Source organism: Polistes dominula, unplaced genomic scaffold (assembly GCF_049000335.1).
Source record: "Polistes dominula isolate Pdom_NZ unplaced genomic scaffold, Pdom_raw_medaka contig_20, whole genome shotgun sequence".
Taxonomy (NCBI): domain Eukaryota; kingdom Metazoa; phylum Arthropoda; class Insecta; order Hymenoptera; family Vespidae; genus Polistes; species Polistes dominula.
This window is the reverse complement of record NW_028301147.1, coordinates 6,282,332-6,290,734: the sequence shown is the minus strand read 5'-3', so window position 1 is coordinate 6,290,734 and position 8,403 is coordinate 6,282,332. Positions and strand designations below refer to the sequence as shown.

Here is an 8,403-nt window from a genome sequence, read left to right as displayed (position 1 = left end):
TGTATACATAAATAATAGCGTTTAGTCGTGAATATTGATAGTATAGATTTAATTAAAATTTTAATAGAACATTTTGTTATCGTAAGCACATGCATCGTATTGCTTATATATTCACAGTTTATATAATAAATATTATTAAAAAATGAAATTTCGAATGAACTTTTAAAGAGCATGTATAAACAAAAATATAATGTATTCGAAGAAAAATCGGATCGAATCTAAACTAGAACACGACGTGATTCAAATGACAAGGTAAATCTTTCTTCTTTTACGTATCTTTGCGTCGAAGGTCGAAGAGGAAAGTAGTTACTTTCCGGTCGAAAGGGAAAGCAACTTATGTTAGTCGCGCTCGGGCAGTCTACCATTAAGACGAACAATCTTCCCTATGACAAGTTGGTTAATCGACGTTCTCTCGAGGGACTTGCAAAAGGGACGCGCCTAAGAACGAGAGAGACGCCACGCTAGCAAGCGGAAATGGTAAGTGGTTTCGATTGATACGCAACTCACGTACGAACGATCTAATCGATTTATCGATCATAACGCATGGCTAGGAGCGATCGCCGAAGTCGATCGACGATAGTCATCGAGTAGTCGGCGAATGCCAAGTGGTTGCGTGCGTATCTTGCAACCTTTACTGTAACGCGTAGTATACCTACTACGTTAAAGTAATAGAGGTACACCCATATACGTAGATGCGACCTAATATAAGCTCTCGATTCGAAAATCGAGATATTGAGGGGTCGTATGATCTTCACGTGGATAATGGAAAATTTATTCGCTAGCACGAACTAACGCTTACATGGATACGATTTTTAGAAATTCTTTCCATTTATTTTCTAACCTATCTTCGATTTTTTTGTTTTTTTATTTTTATTCCACTAAATGTTGTTAGTACATTCCATTTATATTTCGCTTTATCTATTTTTTGTTTTTCTATCCAAAGAACAAAGAAACAAACGTTAAAGATTTAAGTAACATCATTTCTATAAGTAACAATAAGTCGTGTGGATTAAAAATAGTTATTTTCCGTTATCTAACTTGATGATATTTTTTTTTTCAATGTCTTATAAGAATTCCCGAGTATTGCAAGCATACCATTTCCAACGAGAAGAATTTTCTACGTGGCCGATAACGAGTTTGTACGTGGGCTGCCGATCGTGCGAATCCTTGTATCGACAATACGTAAGGTGTCTTTGCCGAGAGCAAGTAATCGTTAAATCTGCAATAATTTGCTATGGTACTACCTTTAAATATTAGCCATCGATAAGTTTCAAGCGATTATCGTTACCAACATCGTTGTACACGTTCTTCGTCGGACTTGTTTCCTATTAGTCCAGTCAAATTAGTCCAAATTAGGTAAAAATCTCGGAATTTGAGATACCAACCTATAAACTCGTATAAACTTGTATTTTTACATTCTAAAAGTTGTCCCAAAACCTACATATGATAGGGTATACGCGACTATTAAAATCCTAAGGTCAAAGGTCACAAAAATCGAATTTTTGCAAATATTTCGTTTCCTATGGGTTTTTCGCTATTTGTATTTATTATCAATATTGTAGAGGATTAAATTCCTTACAACTTTTATTTAAAAAATTTTTTTAAACGTTGAATCGTTTTTGAGATATAGGGCGGAGAGCGCGCGGTTAGAGATTCATTTAAGGTCAACCGGTAGTCCCGGTCAAAAATACGTCATATAAAGTTTATTAATTATTGATAGATACATAATTATTAATAATTTTCATTTCTTATTAATTATTACATTATAATTAATAATTATTTTACTTATGTATCTATTTTTAATTAAGTATCAATTTATTTAATAACACTTACCTGCCCGTGTAGTTATAGAATTATTAAGGAAAATACTTAAATTATATTTCAATTCTAATGTAATTTATATTAATAATTTCTTAAATAAATAAAAAAAGAGAAAGAAAGAAATTCCTAATTAATGTTTTATTAAAAAATATCATTCCATACATTTATGATTGTGGAAATTAAAAAATTTGAATAAAAATTACAAGAATTACAACTTATAATTTTTATTATCTTCTTCTTCTTCTTCATCGTCGTCTTCCGACCGCTGTAGTCTTTTAAAAGTCCTCTTTTTTGTCGTCTTCAACGACATTTGTCTCCAGGTCTTCCATGATTTCGGGGTCCAAGGTTCTGTCTTCATTGACATCGCTCTGATATGGTAAAGCATTGAGACAAATTTGCCCATTACACTGGCCACAAGCTAAAGAGCACTACAATCCCGATTTCCTTAATCCACATCGCGAACCACAACCACTTTTGCAGTTGCAGAATATTGTGTTGAGCAATTCCTCTGGAGCAGGTGCTAAAATTGTCGTGATAGGTTCCAGGAATTCGTTACGCATTGTCCAACCTCATTCCTGGGGTTCCAAATCATGCCCTAACTAAGTTTGAACTTGATAATAAACACGATTGAAATGTTAGTGAGCTGCTGCACTTATTGCTGGAATATTTGATAACTGCACAGGTTTATTCAGTTTTGTAGACTTGACGTATTGTGCATAACGAAGATGATCGATACTGTCCACAGATTTTGAAGCATTATAGACTGCCAACAAGATTTGAATTCCATTCTCAAATAATCTTTGAACCAGACAGTTTTCTTCTTCAAATGCTGCTGGCAAGTTTATCCAAATTCGGCAATTTCTCAAATGCTTTTAAAAACATTTTTTTCCCTTTTTTTAAAAACGCCGATGTATTTATCTATTTAAAATATAATTAGTGGAAATGAGAATATAATTAAAATGTAATTAAAGTTTGTCCCGTAATTATTTTTTAATTTTAGGAATTGGTTATAAGTGTTATTGAATAGATAGATATTTAATTAATGAAAAAATTAATAAATATAATGTAATAATTAATAAGAAATGAAAATTATTAATAATTATGTATTTATCAATAATTAATAAACTTTATATGGCGTATTTTTGACCGGGATTACCGGTTGACCTTACATGAATCTCTAACCGCGCGCTCTCCGCCCTATATCTCGAAAACGATTCAACGTTTAAAAAAATTTTTTAAATAAAAGTTGTAAGGAATTTAATCCTCTACAATATTGATAATAAATACAAATAGTGAAAAACCTATAGGAAACGAAATATTTGTAAAAAATCGATTTTTGTGACCTTTGACCTAAGGATTTTAATAGTCGCGTATACCCTATCATATGTAAGTTTTGAGACAACTTTTAGAATGCCAAAATACAAGTTTATACGAGTTTATAGGTTGGTATCTCAAATTCCGAGATTTTTTCCTAATTTGACTGGACTATATTAAAATTATAACGTGTGTCGTTGATTCATTCAAGAATACTTTCGAATAATTCAACTCGCATACAACGATATGTCCCAAATTCTCAATTCTACCAATCTATGTTAGATTGGTTAAAAAAAAATGTCGTTTAAATAGAAATTCGGTTTAAATACAAAAAATAGAAAAATGATTACAAATGTACGAATAAAGTAAGCTATTTCAGAAGGTAAGTAGAAAATCGCTATTGTTTTAACGATGCTATTTTTTTTTAATGATTTTAAAATAAAGTTGTATCTATTAATTTTATTACGTAAAAATGCACGTGTACATATTACATTTTATCTTTTTTTTTTTCTTGTATTGACTTATTCATGTGCTTTGTTCTGAATTCTGCCCCCCCCCCTAGCTTGGCGAACACGAGTGTTTCGTAGATTAAAACCAAGATCGAACTCTGAATCTCGATAGAGAACTCCAAAGCTTTCTGTATAATTAGAAACGCTGCTTCACCGCGACTGCAAAACTAAATTTCTGTGATTCGTGATTGGATTCCTATTTACTTCATTAGACTGAACTAAAAGATGGACGAACAAGATAGTTTTTCAATAATTTACATAACAGTAATTTTATTACCATTGAAATTAAATCGTTAATTTAAAAATAGTAACATTCAGATATGGATTAATTTCAAAAGTTAGTTTTTAATAAATCTGTATATTTATTAAATTTAAAAAAAAGTTTTACAAATTTTTAAACCATCTTTATGTATTTTTATACCTTTATCTAAGAACCGTGCACTATTATTTAGAATGAGCTTAACTTCATAAAAATTGTTTATAACAAATGGTTGAAAGTAAAAAAAATAAAGTCTATATAAAGTACAAACATTAATTCTAATTGAATAGGAAATATAATTGGAATATTCATTTATAATACTAAAAATATTTCTATTTAGGGATTCGTATATATAATAATTATTGTAATATCTAACAGTTAGAAAATTTAATTTTAATAATCGAAATAGCGAATGGAACGAATCCTGGCATTTCAAAGTCCACGTCGTTTCTCTATAAATTTCACAAAGCCATCAGTACAGCTTCTTTAAGGATAAAACCAATGTATCCATTTGCTTGGACAAGGTTTAATTTGAGAGAAGCTCATGTACGCGCCGCGCGTGTCAGGTTATTGTACAAAAAAAGCTGAGCCACTGAGTTTATACGAGTTACTAGAAAAAACTCAAAATGAAGGTAACACTATTTACAATGATTATTGTGAATTATTAAGCAATATTAAAAATTTTTAAATAAAAATGAACAACGCTCGAAACTTTGATACAAAGAAGCTTGTCATCATTGTAGTTGGTCTCGCTAGCAGACATTACACGCCTGCATCGCGACAAGTAAGATTAGAAGCATTAGGGACTTAAGGAGAGAGAGAAAGAGAACTCCTTCCAAAACCGCTGGTTTGCTTGCACTCTCTCCTTCACTCTTCCCCTCTCGACTGTTACGCGACGTCAGGATCGGATCAGAGAAAATCTCGCAATGTTTTACGAGCTCCAGGGTGTACCGTAATCCCTTAGAGCGATGTCGTACGAAACACGAAAATTGGATGACGGAGAACAGTTCTTTATACCTTCTATGTACCACAGGAACTTGTTGTGCTATCTTTCTATGTAGATATATAAATTTATTTATTATTATATTTACACCATATTTGTATTCTAGTAATTAATAATATTTAGATTACGAAGTATTACCAAGTGTTCCCAGTGAACACACCAATGTAACCGAGACGTCACATTTACAGAACCAAAATTTCAGGTTACGTAAACCTTAAAATAACATACGGGTCACAGGTGACTCACATGTGACGCACAATTTCACACTCATTTACGTAACTATGTGACGTTACAAATAAAAAAAAAAATCGAAAAACGTTGTTGAGGTTATGTAATTGTTTTCTTCTTTTTAGTTTTTTTTTATTTTATTTTTTTCCCGGGATTTGAACTCGGGAACATACGATTACCAGATGGACATTACTAAATGGTGATTTGCCATACTGACCCATGCGAACTTGTATTAATTTACAGTATATTACTAATACATATATAATTAATAATATTATTATTTATAATTAATAAATAATATTAAATAATAAAATAGGCCATAAATTAATAATATAAATTTTAATTAACACGTTCTGTGCCACGTGTACCACCGGTGGTACACTAAACATAAGACATGTTTATTTAATGTACTGAAAATATATACTTATAAGGAATTTAATTCTGTAAAAAAATATTTCTATTCAAATATTGATGCATTATGCAAAATGCAGTATAAAGCAATGCAGTTACAACGCATTATATAATTTGAAAGTTACGTTTTTAACATAAATTGGACATAAAATTCCAAAGTAAAAAAAATATAACTATTTTATATAGGTGTTCTGTAACAATATGAACAGAATTGAAATATTACATTGTAATGTAAATGTAATGATAAAACAGAGTCACACCGGTTATGTTATTTATAAGTTAACTTTGGTATGTAATAGTGACGTTATATCTAGAATATAAAGCTAACGTAACTATGTTATATAAATATAACATCACTCTAAGGTTACTAATGTGATGTCACTCGGTATGTAACATGTATGTAATTTTAATGGCATATTTACGTCACAAATTTGATGTCCCATTTACATAACAATTTGTATCACAAGAATGTAAAATTTACATTACATTTGTCATTTTACATGTTCTCTAGATGTGATATCACTGTTACGTTGGTGTGTTCACTGGGGTTACTATTGGAACATTCAATATAATGAATGAATTTCATTAGAATTATGAATATACAAAATGGAGCATTTCAACAGGACAAGAAAATTTCGAAAAAAGTGTAAATAATAAATGTAGGCTAATAATGAAAAGGAATTTTTTTTTAACGATAGAAGGAAAAAGGTGCGTTGCTTGATTGCATTAGAGCACCCACCACCACCACCACTAACACCACCACCGGTTCGATATAAAAGCGATAAGAAAGAGTCTAAGAGCCATGGAGCGTTAATACCGTGACAAAAGAGGATACGATTCAAGTCGATGGATCACAAAAGGGACAGGATGCAACGCGGCACAGCGGAAACAAGACGTTCCTTGTGTATCGCTCCGCGGGCGGCTGCTCGCAAACACGAGCGCTACAAATAGGCGGGCCCGGTCCATGCTGCCCTCGGGTCATGAAGAGGAAACGCACGGCACTACCCGCAGGCCTTTTGCTGAAGAACCAAACCGAACCGAACCGAACCGAACCGAACCGAACCGAACCATGCCAAGAGACCGGCTCCCACCGACTCTACATCGACGAAGGGAACTCTATCAAGGTGAACCACTTACACTTTACCGACTGGATTACACTAAGCGATCGAACTCGCTCGTTTCGAGGAACACGAGAGAAAGATTTTTCCTCCCATTGCTTGTATGAGAAAGAACAAAACGGATATAGATAGATAAATGTTTATTTGTGTTAATAATGATATCGGAAAATGATCCAAAAAGAATATATTAGGATTATGAGCTATTACGAATAACTACAAAAAAGTCAACTTTTTCAGAAGATTCTGATTTTATCTTCATTAAAAATTTGTTTAACGAGCAATCACTCGAATTAGCGTAAATGAGGGGAGTAAAGAAATCGGAAATCATGGAAAAAAAGCATTGAAAAATATAAAAACTATGAACATTAAACTTCATATAAATGACTTCATATAACAAAAAGATGTTATATGAAGTTAGTAAGATTCTATCTAAACATGTGTACAAGAAACGATGATAATAATTTGAAAGAATATGATGAAATAATATTATAAGCAAAAAGAAAGAGAAAGAGAATTAGATAGACAAGTCTCTGTAAGAAACACGTTTACTTCATAACAGGACATTGCGTTAGTCAATGCATCGACTATTGCTGATTATTTTTATTATTATTAAAAGAAGAATGTGCCATATGCGAATATTCATTTTAGCCTCGCTTCATCTCTCGTAATGCACGATGAATTATCGATCATTAGCCGATGTCAAAGAACTTATAAGAATCATTTATTTAACGTCGGATCTCACAATATCGGATCCAACGGTTTTTGTTCTTGAAATTTTTTTAAGACGTTCCTTTCTCATGACTTTTTTCCATTTCCTTTTTTCTTCTTTTCGTGAATGCGCATTCGTAAAATTTTCATGGCCATCGTACGTGACGAATGTCCGGATGGTGGGACTACGCGGGATCAATCGATCGAAATGGTAATCATGTACATACAAATCGTTCGTTTGTTTATATTCGTCTCGCGTAAAGCTCACGTGAGGACTTTAACCTTCGTTCTTAAGTAAAGTACAAATAAGAGTAGAACATCATGCTTGGAAGATCAGATAGATTCATGTAAAATGGACATAAGGAATATAGCAAATGACTAAAAATCGTGAATATATTTTATCAACCATCATAGAAAGAGTAAACGATTCTTTAATAGTAGTATTGTTTTTATCGCAAAAACGTTTTAAGACTTATCTCTTATTATTTTGATAAGAAGAAAAGAAATAGATGTTAAAAAGAGAGAGAAAGAGAGGTAAACTCATGAAAGTCGATACGATCTAAACTCTTTTTCTTTGTCATAGGTCATTAAGTGAATTTAATGAAAGGCGGTAATTTATAAAATTCTAATGAGACATCCAAATTACAATTAATTTCCTTCATTTATAGCCTCTATAATTAGACGGATAGCTATTTTGATGTTTCTTTTTTTCTTATAATTTACATTAACTTAAAGCATAGAAGAAATGTTTGGAACGTCAATGGATTCGTTTTTAAAAATCTAGCAAAGAGTATGTTAAAGGCGGTACGTTTATATGCACGCCAGTTAAGATGCGATTGAACGTTATTATAGTAAATTGATGTTCAATAGAAACTTCGTCAACGAGCAACGTGCGGTGAGTGGTTTGTACTGTAGGAAGAAATTGAACATACTTTAAACGTTGAATATAACGGAAATAGAGAACTAAAGAATCTAACTGCCTACTTACAAAAGTTTTCCAAACACGTTTTACATATAGGAAATTTGCGAGTA

The 8,403-nt window shown here is 32.0% G+C and overlaps 1 long non-coding RNA gene across 1 annotated transcript in view; it reads left to right on the top strand.

Moving 5' to 3' along the window:
* The first annotated feature begins 301 nt into the window (after positions 1-301).
* Positions 302-8,403, top strand: part of LOC149030948 (uncharacterized) — a 48,257-nt gene continuing 40,155 nt past the window's right edge. Inside the window, exon 1 of the long non-coding RNA XR_016178187.1 lies at positions 302-477. This is a non-coding gene — a long non-coding RNA (uncharacterized LOC149030948). The remainder of the gene's footprint in view (positions 478-8,403) is intronic.